The 15,204-nt window shown below is 43.4% G+C and overlaps 1 pseudogene; it reads right to left on the bottom strand.

Annotated features, from left to right (window-relative positions):
- Positions 1-11,493: 11,493 nt before the first annotated feature.
- LOC140907967 (ADP-ribosylation factor-like protein 4A) lies at positions 11,494-12,681 on the bottom strand (annotated as a pseudogene).
- Positions 12,682-15,204: the final 2,523 nt, after the last annotated feature.

The following is a 15,204-nucleotide window of genomic DNA, read 5'->3' on the forward strand; positions in this document are numbered from 1 at the left end:
CACCAGTGCAGGCTGCATATACACATCTGAAGGCAGAATTTGGCTCTTAGAAATGAGTAATTGTCTTTATCTTATTCACATTGATCAGAGCTCAGCAAAAACAAAAAATCTTTATGAGCTCCTGATTTCTGCACCAGGCAGCTCTCTGAAGTGAAACTCCCATGCAAAAGAGATTGTTTAGATATCACAGTTCACAGCTATCTTCCTTCTCCCACCCGCCCTCCCAGAATCCAATCTGTGTTTTAAGCTTAGGGAGTTCCAGTAGACTCTCTATACAATGTGTTATGCCAAACATCTTTGGAAAGCAATGATTTAAATTGGAAGACTAAGGCTGGGCCTTCTGGAAATCGTATTTTTAAAGTGTAGCTATTATGTTAGCCTATTAAATTTACTAGGTAATGTAAATGGCAGCTTGCTGATAGATTTATACATGGACCTGAGGCTGTGTTTGGATCGGTGCTGGATTTTCACCCAGAATGCCTGTTGCGTTTGCTGAACCCAATTTTGGAGAGATACCCAGGTAATAATATGTTAGTTCAGTCTTACCGCTAAGATCTCCCTCTAAACTCACTATAGATTGTCATTTAATAATAGCACAGTTTGAATGCATAAATTATGTATTCATTTTTGAAGTACAAAGGACACATTCTCATCTGATTTCCTTGAAAGAGTTCCAGCATTTTTCTTATCTCATAAATATTTACAGTAGGTGCACTCAGTCTTCAGAAAACAATGCCAGACACTAATAGAAAAATTTTACACAGTGTATTCAGATGAAAGAAGAATTGAGTTTTTTTAAGTGTAGTGGAATAACTGTTAATGTTTTATTCATAATTTCTGAGAACTGCTTATTTAATTCTCCTTCCACAATACACAGATAATTATAAATTACAGAATTAAGATCTGTTGCTGCAAGGAGCTGAGCAGGGCTTTGAGCTCCTATTGACATTGGTGGGAACAACTTTTAGAGAAGTTAAAGAGCTCTTTGTTACCCTCAGGTATACAGATACACTACAAATTGAACTCACTGCAGTCAAATTAGACCCCAAACATTAAATGTATTTTTGATCCGTTTAAATGCGTAAAATTTAAAGATTTGCACGCACCATTAAATGCATGCAGATCTCAAACTCTGGCCCTTAATCGCTACAAAGTGCAGAGGTAATACAGAATGGTAGCAACTGTATGACTGTGGGTGTAAATCACCCATTTGGAATGTCTGTGTGGGTATCGTAAATAATTTCTCTCCCCATAAAGCTCGACTATTTAAAGAAAGGGTAAAACGAGAAGACGGAGCACAGGAAAAGAGAGAAGCAGAGAGAGGATGATGGAAAGGAAGATCCCAACTTTTAAAGACTCAAGACCAAGCTCAGCCCTAGACTAAACAGGTGCAATGTTAGCATTGTGCATGTTGGAATTCTCCCTCAGCAACTGCCTAGGAATGGCCACCAGCAGAGTTAGAGTTCTACGACGTGCAGAGGATCTACACAAAGGTTAAAATAGCTGTTGCCTTTATTAAGTGGATTGCCCATGGCCTGCTCTCTCCCTAAGGACAAATCCACGGAGGCTCATCTGTGATGCATATGAACAGAGTAGGTCATTGGAATGGAGGCTGCGGAGTCCCCCTTCTGCACAGGCCAGTTGTCTGTTCATGGATTTGAAGGGCATGGATTAGGACTGAGCAAGGACCTCCGATCTTGATCCATGGAGTTTACATTTTTATTTTGACCCATCTCCATGTTTCTAGACTGCAGGAGATAATCTCAGAGCAGAAAGTTCACTGGAAGCTGGAGATTATTGCAAAAGAGTAGAGTTAACAAGTTAAATTTGAATTCACGCTACCAGGCAAAGAGGCATAAACTTAGCAGTGTACACATATTCCTTAGTGATATGGCACAGGACCCAGTTAGGTTCGTGCACAGCAGTATGGCACACCAGCACCCCTCCTAAACCACCTTGTGTTTCAGAATCTCAGCTTTCATTTTTTTTAAAAGTAAGTTTCTAGCAGTTATAGTTTGAAAGAAAACTACAGAAGTGTGAACCAAGAGAACTGGATACAGTGATTTCTTCCTGAGTATGCAGACAGTCTAGAACAGTACCTCCGAAAGGTATGAACTTCCCCATTCATCTCAGAGAGGTTTTCACTCAGATACCCAGTAATGGTGATCTAAATATTATCATTGTTAATAATTAATGTGTTCATGAAAGCAAAACATGCAAGAAATGAGAAGGGGGATCACAGATCTCTACTATCTACTGTGCATGACATCTCCTAGGGAAGACCGATGGTTCAGTCAGTCTGGGAGTTGGAAGGCCCAAATTCCATTTCCTGCTCTGCTACAGACTCCCTTTATGACCTTGGGGAAGTCATTTAGTCACCCTGTGCCTCAGTTACCCACCTATAAAATGGGGATAGTAGGCTTTCCGTACCTCACAGGGCTTTTGCGAGGATAAATATATTAATGGTTGTGACGCACTCAGACACTACAGTAAGCAGGGCCAGATATGTACCATACATTTTGGTGCCAAGAGTGTGTGGAATTTAGAAGATACCAGTGCTTATTTCTCCACCAACCCCCTCACTAATCAAGAAAGATCCAAGCCTCAGCAGCCTGACAGAGCCCAGCAGGGCATCAGAGCCCTTTGAGGAGAAGCTGAGCCCAAGGAGTGCAGAGGGGAAGCCATGAATACACATGACCATATCATGAACAAAAGTATAACTGGGTTCAAAAAAGAATCCAATATATTCATAGAGGCTATTAGCCAAGATGGTCAGGGATGCAACCCCCTGCTCTGGGTGTCCCTAAACCTCTGACTGACAGAAGCTGGGATTGGACAAGAGCGGATGGATCACACTGCAATTGGCCTGTTCTGTTCATTCCTCCTGAAGCACCTGACACTGGCCATTGTTGGAAGATCAGCTCCTGGGCTAGACAGACATTGGTCCGACGCAGTGTTTTTAACATATGTACAATCTACTGTGAGCCACACCTCATTCTGGTGACTCTCACAAGGGTGGATCTTATATTATGGGTGGAACTTGGAAGAGTACCATCACCCTTTTCTCCCCAGTTCAATCCCTGTGTAGAGGATACAGATCACTGGGAGTATGACTGGGAGTAGGCTGTGCTTTAGGGCACAGGCCCCCATTAGGGGTGGTGTGAGTCTGCATGGTCCTAGGGCCAGCCAGCATGCAGGGGGAATGTGTATGCTGCAGCATATATTTCATGATGCAACCAGCTCCCATTACAGACCAATGCCATGGCCCTAACTTCTCCCTGCCCTCTTTGGGATAGTTGTACCTCTGGGAACACAGAGGGAGAAGTCACTGACTTCCCGTGCAGTTATTCCTGGCACTTGCATGGGGTGAGCAACAGAGGGGAAATCTCTGTGTGTCCTCCCCCATCCACAGCCCAGAGTCATTCTGGGTATTAGCTTGTGCTTCTCTCATTATTCTTCTTCTAGAAGTCAGGTCACAGGGCTCTTATATCCATGAGAGGATCTGTGGTGCAGGTGTCAGGGAAAACCCATTACTTTATGAGTAAGTGAGCAGTCAGCTGTGGGCATCTCGATCACAAGCTATTATTCTCCACCTGATTTGTCCACAAGCCAGTTGTGTTTCTCAGAGTAATAGCTCTGCTTCTGCCAACACTATGGAGGGACAGATAGAGCTGAGAGCAGCCTTAGCTGAGTGCCTCAGATTCTGAAAGATGCGTCTGGTAAACTTCCTTTTTACATACCTCTCCCTCAGATTCACACCTCAGAAGATAAGGCTGATCAGGGAAACAGAGCATGCGTCCAATTTATTCATAGTCAATGGACTATACTGTCTCACTCACTCCCTGCAAGAGCTCTGATCTGCAGAAAACCCTTGCTGCTGGCTTGCTAGCTAGCAAATAGGCTGACAGCGTGCAGGCCGGGCACAGGAGCTCTGCTGTATGCATGCTGCTGCTGATGCATTTGCAAAATGCATCACATGCCTGGAGTTCATTTTAGGAACTCTAGGAAACAAATTAAAAAAATGCTTCAGTATATTTCTCCTGTCTAACCTCTTTATCTCATGTTTGTGGGTTGGTTTCCTTTCTCGGTAAGGCAGCATTTGATTAAAGCCAGGAGCATCAGAACTGCTCCTTGCTGATACAGGCACAACACCCAAAGAAACTGGCCAAGAGTATTCCTAGGACGAGGTGAATATAGTTACCCGCATTATTGTTGTAGTAGCTACCTGTAGCAAGGAGCTCATTTCCTTAAGGATTAAGTGGAGATAAGGTATTCAGTGGGACCTATCTATGAATTTTGAGACCAGGCTCAGTTTGCACCTGGATCCAGATCCAGGTTTTGTGGCTACTCCATGGCAGTCCCTAGTGGGCTGAACTGACCATGAAATCCAAACACCCCAGACACTTGGAAGGTTTAAAAATCTAGGTCTGGCTCTGAATTTTGTGGTTGAAACTCATCTCAAGGACTATCCCACATCAAAAATCTATGTGTGGTTTGTGAACAGGCTGAGTCTCGCTCCCATTCTCCACAAACCATGAGCCAGGGTTAAAACTCTTCCCTTCTTAGGGTTTGTCTTCACTAGAAACACAGAAAACAACAGCACAACATAAACCTCAATTTTATCTTCCTTCCCTGAGCTTAGCTGTCCCTAGAGTTCCCTCCAGATCTTGCTCTTTCCTCCCTCTCTGGTTCTTTTGCCACCAGTAGGCACTCCCATCTGCCTTATATCCAGGATGGAGTTAACAAGCAACACTTGCCAAAATGAGTCAGCAGAATTTCATGCTGGGTTCTGCATCTGCAGATCAAATGAGTCAGCAGAAATCCCCTGACATCCTATTGCATGTTTTTATGCTATTTTTAAAAAATCACTAAACCCTGGCAGAAAACAAAATCCAGTTGTTTAAAAATAGAGGTTTTTACCATTGGCAATTTAATTAACAATGAGGTTGATGCTTTGGTTTGTCATCAATCAATAAACATGTATACTCATGTTTGTAAACCTTTGGTAGTACATTTCCTTTCTAATCAGACCCTATTACACTGCAGACTGCAATGTAGAGATGTTATCATGCAGGCTCCTGGCTTTTAAAGGTCACTGGACTTGTAGCTATTTTCAAGGATCATTGAACTGATGTCACTTTGGGAAACTACGTCTGACTCAGGGGCTGCAATTCAGCTGGGACAAGGCTGAAGATGAGGTGGGAGGGAGGCAAGGGTAGAGTGGAGAACAGTACACAGAGAAAAGTAGGGTCATACCATATGACAGGCTTTATCAAACCAGTATTCCTGGACAACTGAATGTAAAAGGAAATACAAAAGTCCCCCCCCGAGAGCATGTAGATAACTTCATTTTAAAGAAATTGACATAGAGTGTTGAATCAAAAGCCACCTCTGGAATGTTATTTGGAAATCCAGCTAATGTTTTTCCATGGCTTTTATACCTGTCCCTAGAGTTATTACCCATACAGCCAGAAACCATGACACAGGACCATGGACACAACATTTGGGTCTGGATTCAGATTTAGAACCCCCATGAAGGTTGGCTGTGTTCGGATACAGTGCCTTGATCTGGCCCTTAAAGACAATGGTCACTTGTGGAATTTGGATTTGAATCCAGGGGCCATAATTTTTGTTTGGAATTTTGCCCATTTCTAGAAATAAACACAGGTCTCAGCACTGAGAAGCTTACTCTTCAAAGCTGGAGTTGGGTTTGTGGGCATAGCTCTGTGCGTAGGGGAAGCTGTAGTCACATTGCCCCACTGGAAGAACCAGGAGCTCACTTGTGCACAGGGGGAAGACACCAGTTTGCCACCCTTTAAGATGGTGCAGCTTCTGTTGATCTCTGGAGATGCACAGCTGTGCTGGCTGGTGGGGGAGGGGCATGGCCCCACCCCCTCCCATACACCTTGAGAAGCATTAGCAGGGATCAGCAGTTCCTAATCTGCAGCTGGGTCTGGCACCAGCATAGGGAGTGTAGGGGGAGAAGGCTCTTTTGCCTCTTTCCCCTACCTGTGCATTCATGCATCCAAAATCTGGCTCTGAGATTGCAGATTAGTCTAAGATTACTGGTAGAGTATGTATTGTAACGTACCACCATCTTCCTCTCCATTATTTGCATTACCCTAGTGGAGTCCTCATCATGTTTTGAATTATAATGGTGTTTTCAGGATCTAATTATTTAGAAGGAAATTGCAGATATCATGGAGGTGGGTTAACTTTTTTCCCCTTCACTCATCATTCTTACTTGGAGACATTTGTCTACTTCTCTTTATTATTTATACTCTAATAGTTCCCAGAATGCAAGAGACAATGTCCAAACATATATGAAGACACAGACCTTGCTCTTTAGAGCTTTGGTAGGAAATCTGCTGCACAAAATAAAAGACCATGAATGCAAAAGAAGGAAAGGAATTATGTAGTGGGGCAGTTGTCCCACTTTGGCAGAAGAGGGGTTAAAGTAGGCCTGTGCAGAACCCAGCCAATTAGAGGAAGGCTTAGAAGCAGCCAATCAGGGCCAGGCTGGGTCCTATAAGAAGGGCTGCAGGGACGAGAAGAGCCTGGTCTCTTCCTGGAGTTTGAGGGGGGAAGGACTGGCTAGGGGCAGGGGCTCGCTCGCTCGCTCGCTCGCTCGCTCCCTCCCTCCCAGACTGTGGCCTTGATATAGGGGCTGAGTAGATGCTGGGGCTATGGGGAAGTGGCCCAGGGAAAACAGGTAGTAGCCTAGGGTAAGGAGAGGCAGTGAGTGGCTGCTAGCCATAGGGTCCCTGGGTTGAGGCCTAGAATAGTGGGTGCCCCCTCTTCTTTTCCCCACTGGCCACCAAGGGAAGTGGCCACCCAGAGGACTGCAGTTTGCCACTGTGGTGAGAAGCTAAGTGAAGGACTACTGGTTCCCCTGGAATGGGTGGGGGGACAACGGAGTTGGGGTACAGCCGGAGAGCTGTGCCCTGAAGAGGATGCTGTGGTCTGGGATCAATGTGGGTCCCAGACAGCAGAGCAGGTAATAGATTCATAGATACTAAGGTCAGAAGGGACCATTATGATCATCTAGTCTAACCTCCTGCACAACGCAGGCCACAGAATCTCAACCACCCACTCCTGCGAAAAACCTCTCGCCTATGTCTGAGCTATTGAAGTCCTCAAAGCGTTGTTTAAAGACTTCAAGGAGCAGAGAATCCTCCAGCAAGTGATCCATGCCTCATGCTACAGAGGAAGGCCCTCTTCCTCCAGGACCTCTTCCAATCTGCCCTGCAGGAAAATTCCTTCCTGACCCCAAATATGGTGATCAGCTAAACCCTGAGCATATGGGCAAGATTCACCAGCCAGATACCCAGGAAAGAATTTTCTGTAGTAACTCAGATCCCATCCCATCACAGGCCATTGGGCCTATTTACCACAAATATTTAAAGATCAATTAATTGCCAAAATCATGTTATCCCATCATACCATCTCCTCCATAAACTTATTGAGTTTAATCTTAAAGCCAGATAGGTCTTTTGCCCCCACTGCTTCCATTGGAAGGCTATTCCAAAACGTCACTCCTCTGATGGTTAGAAACCTTCGTCTAATTTCAAGTCTAAACTTCCCAATCACCAATTTATATCTATTTGTTCTTGTGTCCACATTGGTACTGAGCTTAAATAATTCCTCTCCCTCTCCGGTATTTATTCCTCTGATATATTTATAGAGAGCAACCGTATCTCCCCTCCCCCACCACCTGCAGAGGGCACTCCATAGCCAGAACTGAGCTAATTCCCAGAGCAACCAGCAGGAGGTGCTATGGTGGTAAGCATGACCTGTTACAGATTAATTTCTACAGCATCCTGTTTAAGTTGCTTTGTCATCTTTAGTCTTTTCATGTAGCCCTTTCAATGACTAGGGAAAGTAAATAAATTGGCAAGCATATTCCAGTGTGTGAAAGCAAATACTAATAATATTGGGCAGTAATACAAATACTTTTAGCTTGAAGGATCTCTCCATGAGCTTCACAAATACAGGGATCACTTCAACAACCACTGTAGTGGAACCACCTCTGAAGTAGAATTTGGAAATAGGACCTAACTGTTTAGGACATGACATGAAGAAGAAAACTGTATTCAAGTGACACTGCAAGGAGATTTGAGTTAAGCTGACTGTGGTGAATTTGGTCAGGATATTAAGGCTACCAGCCATACTCCTGAGAGAAGTGGCATGGAGGGGAAGTGGGTGTACATGCAGAAGTGACGTGAAAGGGGATCAAACTTATACCCCACTATATTAACTCAGACTCAGTTATACTGCGTTAGATACACTTGCACCCACTCTAGTAGTAAGTAGGAGAGTCTAAATCAGTGTAATTTATATACTGAGGAGTTAGAAGGAGCATGGTTAGCTACAGTAAGGTGGGTGTTTATGTGTATTTGTAACCCTCTTATTTCCCTCTCTCTCCTTAGCGCGCTCTCTCTTCCTCTCAGGCAGCAATTTTAGGCAGGCTTTGCAGTTCCCAATAAATTGACACCATTTCTCTGGCCCAACTTCTCTTACAAGTCTCATTTCCCTTTTGATTCAGCTTTCGCTCACTTTGCCTCACTCCACTGCAATCAGTGCAGCCAGATGGAAAGGGCTTTGAAATTTACTTTTTCAAACTGTAACTTTAATTTCTCCTTTTGTTGTCTCTTGTTGAGTTTTCCAGCCGTCCTCAAGTTTCCCTGCTCACCACAGACCTTGCTCTCAAGTCTTGGTTCAGTTTAGGTTTCTGCTCTTCGCACTTCTACTTGCACGGGCATTTCTGTCCTGGGGTTGGCTTTGGAGCACTAATTCACACTACAGCAATGTGTGTCGTTGGCATGTCTGATTCGGAGAGCAACAGAAAACGAACCTACAGAATTTTCTGACAAAAGTCAAAGGGCAACAATTTCAATCACTTTTGAATACAAAAGCAGGGACAAGGATCACACAGTGAACAGTGCCCATGCAACAACCATCCTAAGAAGGAATGAGAATCCTGTGTGTCACACCTCTATTAAAATGCTCCCAGGTGCACAAGACTCAAGGAACCCTTTCCCTATGCTCACCTGCACAGGAAGAAATCATAAGAGCAGACCTTGTGTTTGAGTGCAAGGTCCAGGGAAATATTCTCACCACCTATAGACACTTCAAAGGAGCAGAGCAGGGCCATGGGCCCAACTGCCTTATACACTGGCTGTGGGTTGGCAGCTGGCATGGGAGGATCACTTGGGGAGCTGTAGGACTTGCCTTTGAGCATGCTTCCCCCAGTACCACCAGGGGCATTCTTCCCACCTGTACACTCTGCAGGCAGAGTGAAAAACAGCACTGCCATGCCCTTATGCACAAAGAACCCCTGCCTGGCTTTACCTTTTAAGAACCCAGTACAGCTCTTAATGCTTAAAATGCACAGGACCTCCATGATCAGGGAGAAGGCAGGTAGTCATATCCAGAAGTTTAGGACAATGTGCCTTAGCAGGGAGCGGGCATAGCCATAGCAAGAATCTGGAGATGGGGAATTGGGTCTGCCAACTGTCTCTGAAAGACTCTGAAGATGGGGAGCAGGGCTTCTGGTTGCTGCCTGAAGACCCCATTGAGGAAGTAGTTGCCCTGGATTGTGGTGACTGTCTCAAAATTGGCAGGAACCAACCCTGAAGGTTTTATGAATCACTCCTATATGATTTGCTCCATACATATTATTGTTCATTGGTCACAGAAAGGCACAGATCCTATGCAAAATAAAAACATTGCAATTCTGTAACTAAACCACCAAAACACAATTCTCAAGCCCCTAGTGCAATAACTAGTTAGACCTACCACACTTTGGTGTCTGCTTTGAGACATTTGTGCACTCTTGCCTTTTTTTTTCCCGCACCTAATCTCATCTGAAATTTTGATCAAACCAATCCATATGTGCAAAACATATGTTTGACGGATCCTGAGCTGGTTGGAGAGGAGTGCAGCAAATCTTTTAAAAATGGACAAAATTCTGATTCTGTCCTGTCTTCTGACTTGATTTTTCACAATTTCCCATCATCTTGGTGCATCATGACACAACCTCCTTTGCAAACAGAGCTGGAGTAGAAAACCAGATCTTCAGCGTTGAATGCCAGAAGAGAAATTTAGGATTCCTTTCCAGCACCTATGTTTCATCTTCTCCCTGTTCTGAGCTCACCCTATGGCAATTGTATTTAGGATTGGCCAGGCTGGCTGAGTAGCAGAAAGGTCCATTACTTTTCTAAATAGCATTTTTGATTTTGTCCTTGTGAAGTTTCAGTTCTTTGTTGTTTAGATCAAACCAGTTTTCCATGGAGACTGCAACAGTAGTAGTTTCATCGGCCTGTCATTAGTCAAGTCCCTTTGAAACTTCCTTCAGTTGCTTTTGTGCCTTTCTGTGAGGCACTTTTGCAAAATAGATGCAGGGTTTTGAGAAAAGGTCTCCTTGAACATGCAAATTGTTACAAAATTATGAATGATGTGTGATGGAGTGACTCAGTCATCCACCAACACCAGATGGGGCATAAATCCTAACTTTTCAGTCAACAAACCATGACAAAGGGTTGTTCTGGTGTTTTCTGACCAGGATATTCCCTGATACTGTTCCACAGGCTAGGGATTGCCAGAGCACACCCCCAGCCTGCCTAGTAACACCCCATTTGCCTGTAGGCAGGAGGTAAAGAGCTAGCTAGCTATGATGGCTTTACACCACCCAGGAATTCCCCCATGTCAACAGAATCCCCAGCTGCCCTATGAGGGCTGCTGTCTGCCAGCATGGCACAAAAGGCATGGAGACAGAGAGCAAGATCTATGTCCTTGAAGGTTTGATTTTTCCTCACAATCACTGGTGTAAATCAGGAATAACTACATGATGTAAGAATAACATGGGGGGAGAATCAAACCCTACAATTCAAATGGAAAAAGTACTAGAAAGGACATACATTGGCAGAGGGAAGGACTCGCTGACCTAACAGATCTCATCCGCTGCTGATTTCTGATATTATATTCATCTGTTACTCATATTGAAACTCAACCTGAATTAAAAAAACAAAGTGTTCCCTAGCTTTAAATCCAGCTAAAAGTAAGATGGTACAAACCTGGAAATATTTTCATTCCTGTAATCTGTCATCAGGAAGCCAGCCTGGGAATATTTCACATTGCCATCTAAGTAATTTGATAGTTTGATTATATTAAAGTAATTGCTGAGTGCATTCTTGCTGACTTCTCTGTATTTCCCTGAAGTAATCCCTGCTCAAACGCGCTTGAGGGAAAGAGATTATAAAGTAAGCTTTCTCCTTTGAAATTGATACCCTAAATATCAGAGTCCACTCTAACTGGCTTTTGTAAACATATATCATGCAGACAAATAAGCATTATAAATAACCAGTGAGCAATATAACAATAAATTGATTACAGCATCCACATTTTGAAATATCTGCTTGAATGAGGATATTGCAGAAATACTGCAGAAATTATAGTATCTCCTTTCCTCAAATCAACATTTCCCCAAGTGACTCATTGGCAGCGGAATGCGCAGTGACGCACCAAACCTGCTTTCGGGCACAAAGACTCAAAGCTCTTACTCTGGTAGCACAGGCCTGCAATCTGCGGAAAAGAAATTCCCAAGCAACTATCAGTGTTTTTCTGAGGGAGATCACTCACTTTAGTCCCAAAGTTGCCTCCATTCCACTCCCATCACTTTAATACTTGAAAATTGACATCAGAGAAAAAGACAGGTTTCAGAGTAACAGCCGTGTTAGTCTGTATTCGCAAAAAGAAAAGGAGTACGTGTGGCACCTTAGAGACTAACCAATTTATTTGAGCATAAGCTTTCGTGAGCTACAGCTCACTTCATCGGATGCATACCGTGGAAACTGCAGAAGACATTATATACACAGAGACCATGAAACAATACCTCCTCCCACCCCACTCTCCTGCTGGTAATAGCTTATCCAAAGTGACCACTCTCCTTACAATGTGTATGAAAATCAAGGTGGGCCATTTCCAGCACAAATCCAGGTTTTCTAACCCCCCCGCCCCAAAAAAAACCACACACACACACAAACTCACTCTCCGCTGGTAATAGTTTGTGTGGGGGGGGGCGGAGGGTGGATTTGTGCTGGAAATGGCCCAACTTGATTTATTTAAAGTATGACTTGCCAATAAAAAAAAATCATTAAAGCTCCGAGTCAATTGTACTTCGAGTCCCTCTTCGAGTCCACCCCGTATGATGGCACAGGTAGGCTGCAGATAGCTTGGTGTGGAAGAGCTCAGCTCACTCCTTCATAACATCATTTTAATTGCTGAGAAAGAAGGAATTCCTCATCTACTTGTTAGCAACTAGGAGGACAGGCACTGCTTGAATTTCTGGTACCCTAGTAACATTATGAAGTTCTGTTGGTTTCCTGCCTCCTTTTGTTGTCATCAGTGCACCACAAGCACAATGACATCTGTGCACGTGGTGTACAACTTCCACAGGGGCCTTAGATTCTCTGGGCCATCTATGTCCCAGAAATGGAAAGTGACTGTTTAAGGTCCCTGGGTCACTTTGACTTTCTCTGTGTTAAACCCTGTCGTAGGGATGGTGCTGACCAACTCATTGAACTGCAGCCTGTAGAGTGCTGTTGTGTTATCAGCAAAGTTGAACCCCAGGATCATGATGTGAAAGCACTGGAAAGCAGGCAGGCTAGAAAGGATCAGCATCTGGTCCAAGAGTCTCTTCCCCACTGCCAGAGGGAAAAGTGACAGCAGGTTGCCATTGAAAGAGGCAGAGACGGGTACTCTTCAGTGCTCTGAGTTGGAGTCACAGCCACACCAGAGACAGACGTCCAGTGGGCAGGCAATTGGCAAAGGCCAAGGCAGCCTGTGCCTCCTGGCACCTGTGTCCCCATGTTCAAACACTCCTGACCCCAGCACAGGAGAAATCGCAGCCCTGACTCCTCCACATCTCTGCAACTCACCAGTGCAACACTCCACATAGATACAGGCACATTTCAGAAATAATCTGAAGTAATATTGATAAATGAAGCTACTGTCTGTTTCCAACTCTTTCTTGGTGATTAATAAATGGGTTGTTAATTCTCTGCCAGAGCTATTACCATAAGGCCAAGTCACCTGTTTTTTTTGAATCTCAGTTCAAATTTGACTGAACTATCAACAGGAATGGGAAAGTAGTATGAGTAGTCCTGATCTGGACCTTCACTCGTAACTTGAACTGAACCTTTTTTGAACTGCTAAAAAGTTCACTCAATAACAATGAGAAAAAAGTTTAATCTTAGCTAATAATTATTAATTATTATTCACAACTTTTACCTTCAAGGATCCACCCCAGACCAAAGCTGAAATGCCAGAATGCATAAGAAAGCCTAGTCTCCTAAGATTTCCAGATCAGATCTGCAAGCCCACAACCCTGATTCAAAGTCCACTGACATCAACGAGTCTCTTTCCATTAACCCCAAAGGTCTTTGGATCAAGGCCTTTGGTAAATATCCAGACTTCTGGGTGATTATCCAGAACTTTGGAGGTTGGACTATCAGTAACTTTCACTCACAGGTGACGGTAAAATGGCTTGGTAAAAGTGCATGAAATGTATGGCTGGTGAAGTTATGTAAAAAAGAATTTTGTGCATGTAAGAAAAAGATATCTACACTTTGATGCTCATAAATGAGAGATTAATGTAATTGACCAGAGAGCATTTCTTCATGCAGCTCTGGGCATGTTTTTTTCAGTCCTGGCCTATGGTTCAGCATAGAATGCCTATTGTTCAGCAGACCAACAGCCACTAGAGAGCATGACGAAACCACTAAGCTGCTTTTTCATGCATGATCAAAATCAGAACTTGAACCTATGTTTCCTGAGGTGGAAGACTAGTGCACTACATATGTTTACTATTAAGCCGAAAATATGAAATCTCTCATCTCTTTGTTCTTTTATCTGACAGCATACAAAGATCCACATTATACATATGTATATATGCAGTAGGAGAAGAGACTTCAATACAGGGTACATATAAATATTTATGCTCTGTTAGTAAACCTCTGAATATTACTGCTTTAGGATTATTTGTGTTGTGTAAAGCAAACTACAGTATAATGAAAAGAGGAGGGGGAATATAGACAGAGGAAGAGAGACACATTTAATACTGCATGCCTATGAATGGTGACAAGTTGAAGGAGTGGACCACAGGATCTGGTCCAAGAGGTGAATATAGCTGAACCACTTGGTAATAGTAGCATCTCAATTGTTCAGTGGCCCCACTGGTTGTTTAGCAGGCTTCCTGCTTCTGATGTACTTAAAAAATTTTGCTGTTACTTTTTCAGTCTTTGGCTAGCTGTTCTTCAAATTCTTTTTTGGACTTCCTAATTATAGTTTTACACTTCACTTGCCAGAGTTTATGCTCCTTTCTATTTTCCTCACTAGGATGTAACCTCCAGTTTTTGCTTCTCATTGCTTCTTTTACTTTGTTGTTTAGCCACGGTGGCACTTTTTTGGTTCTCTTACTATGTTTTTTAATTTGGGGTATACATTTAAATTGAGCCTCGGTTATGGTATCTTTAAAAAACCTCCATGCAGCTTGCAGGGATTTCACTTTTGGCACTGTACTTTTAACTACTGTTTAACTAACTTCCTCATTTTTGTGTAGTTCCCCTTCCCAAAATTAAATGCTACAGCAGTGGGCTGAGGAGCACTCAAGGAAGATAAGGTCATTGTGGAGAAACTAAATTAATTCTTTGCATTGGTCTTAATGGCTGAGGATGTGAGGGAGTTTTCCAAACCTAAGCCATTCCTTTTAGGTGGCAAATCTGAGGAACTGTCCCAGATTGAGGTGTCATTAGAAGAGGTTTTGGAACAAATTGATAAACTAAACAGTAATAAGTCACCAGGACCACATGGCATTCACCCAAGAGTTCCTAAGGAACTCAAATGTGAAACTGCAGAACTACTAACCGTGGTATGTAACCTATCATTTAAATCAGCTTCTGTACCAGAACGCTTTTGACAACGTCTCTCACTAAAAGCTCTTAAGCAAGAGATAAGTCATGAGATAAGAGGGAAGTTCCTGTCATGGATCAGTAACTGGTTAAAAGATAGGAAACAAAGGGTAGGAATAAACGGTCAGTTCTCAGATGGAGAGAAATAAATAGTGGTGTCCCCGAGGGGTCTGAACCAGGACCAGTGCTGTTCAACATATTCATAAATGATCTGGAAAAAGAGTAAACAGTGAAG

Source organism: Lepidochelys kempii, chromosome 2 (genome assembly GCF_965140285.1).
Source record: "Lepidochelys kempii isolate rLepKem1 chromosome 2, rLepKem1.hap1, whole genome shotgun sequence".
NCBI classification, from domain to species: domain Eukaryota; kingdom Metazoa; phylum Chordata; order Testudines; family Cheloniidae; genus Lepidochelys; species Lepidochelys kempii.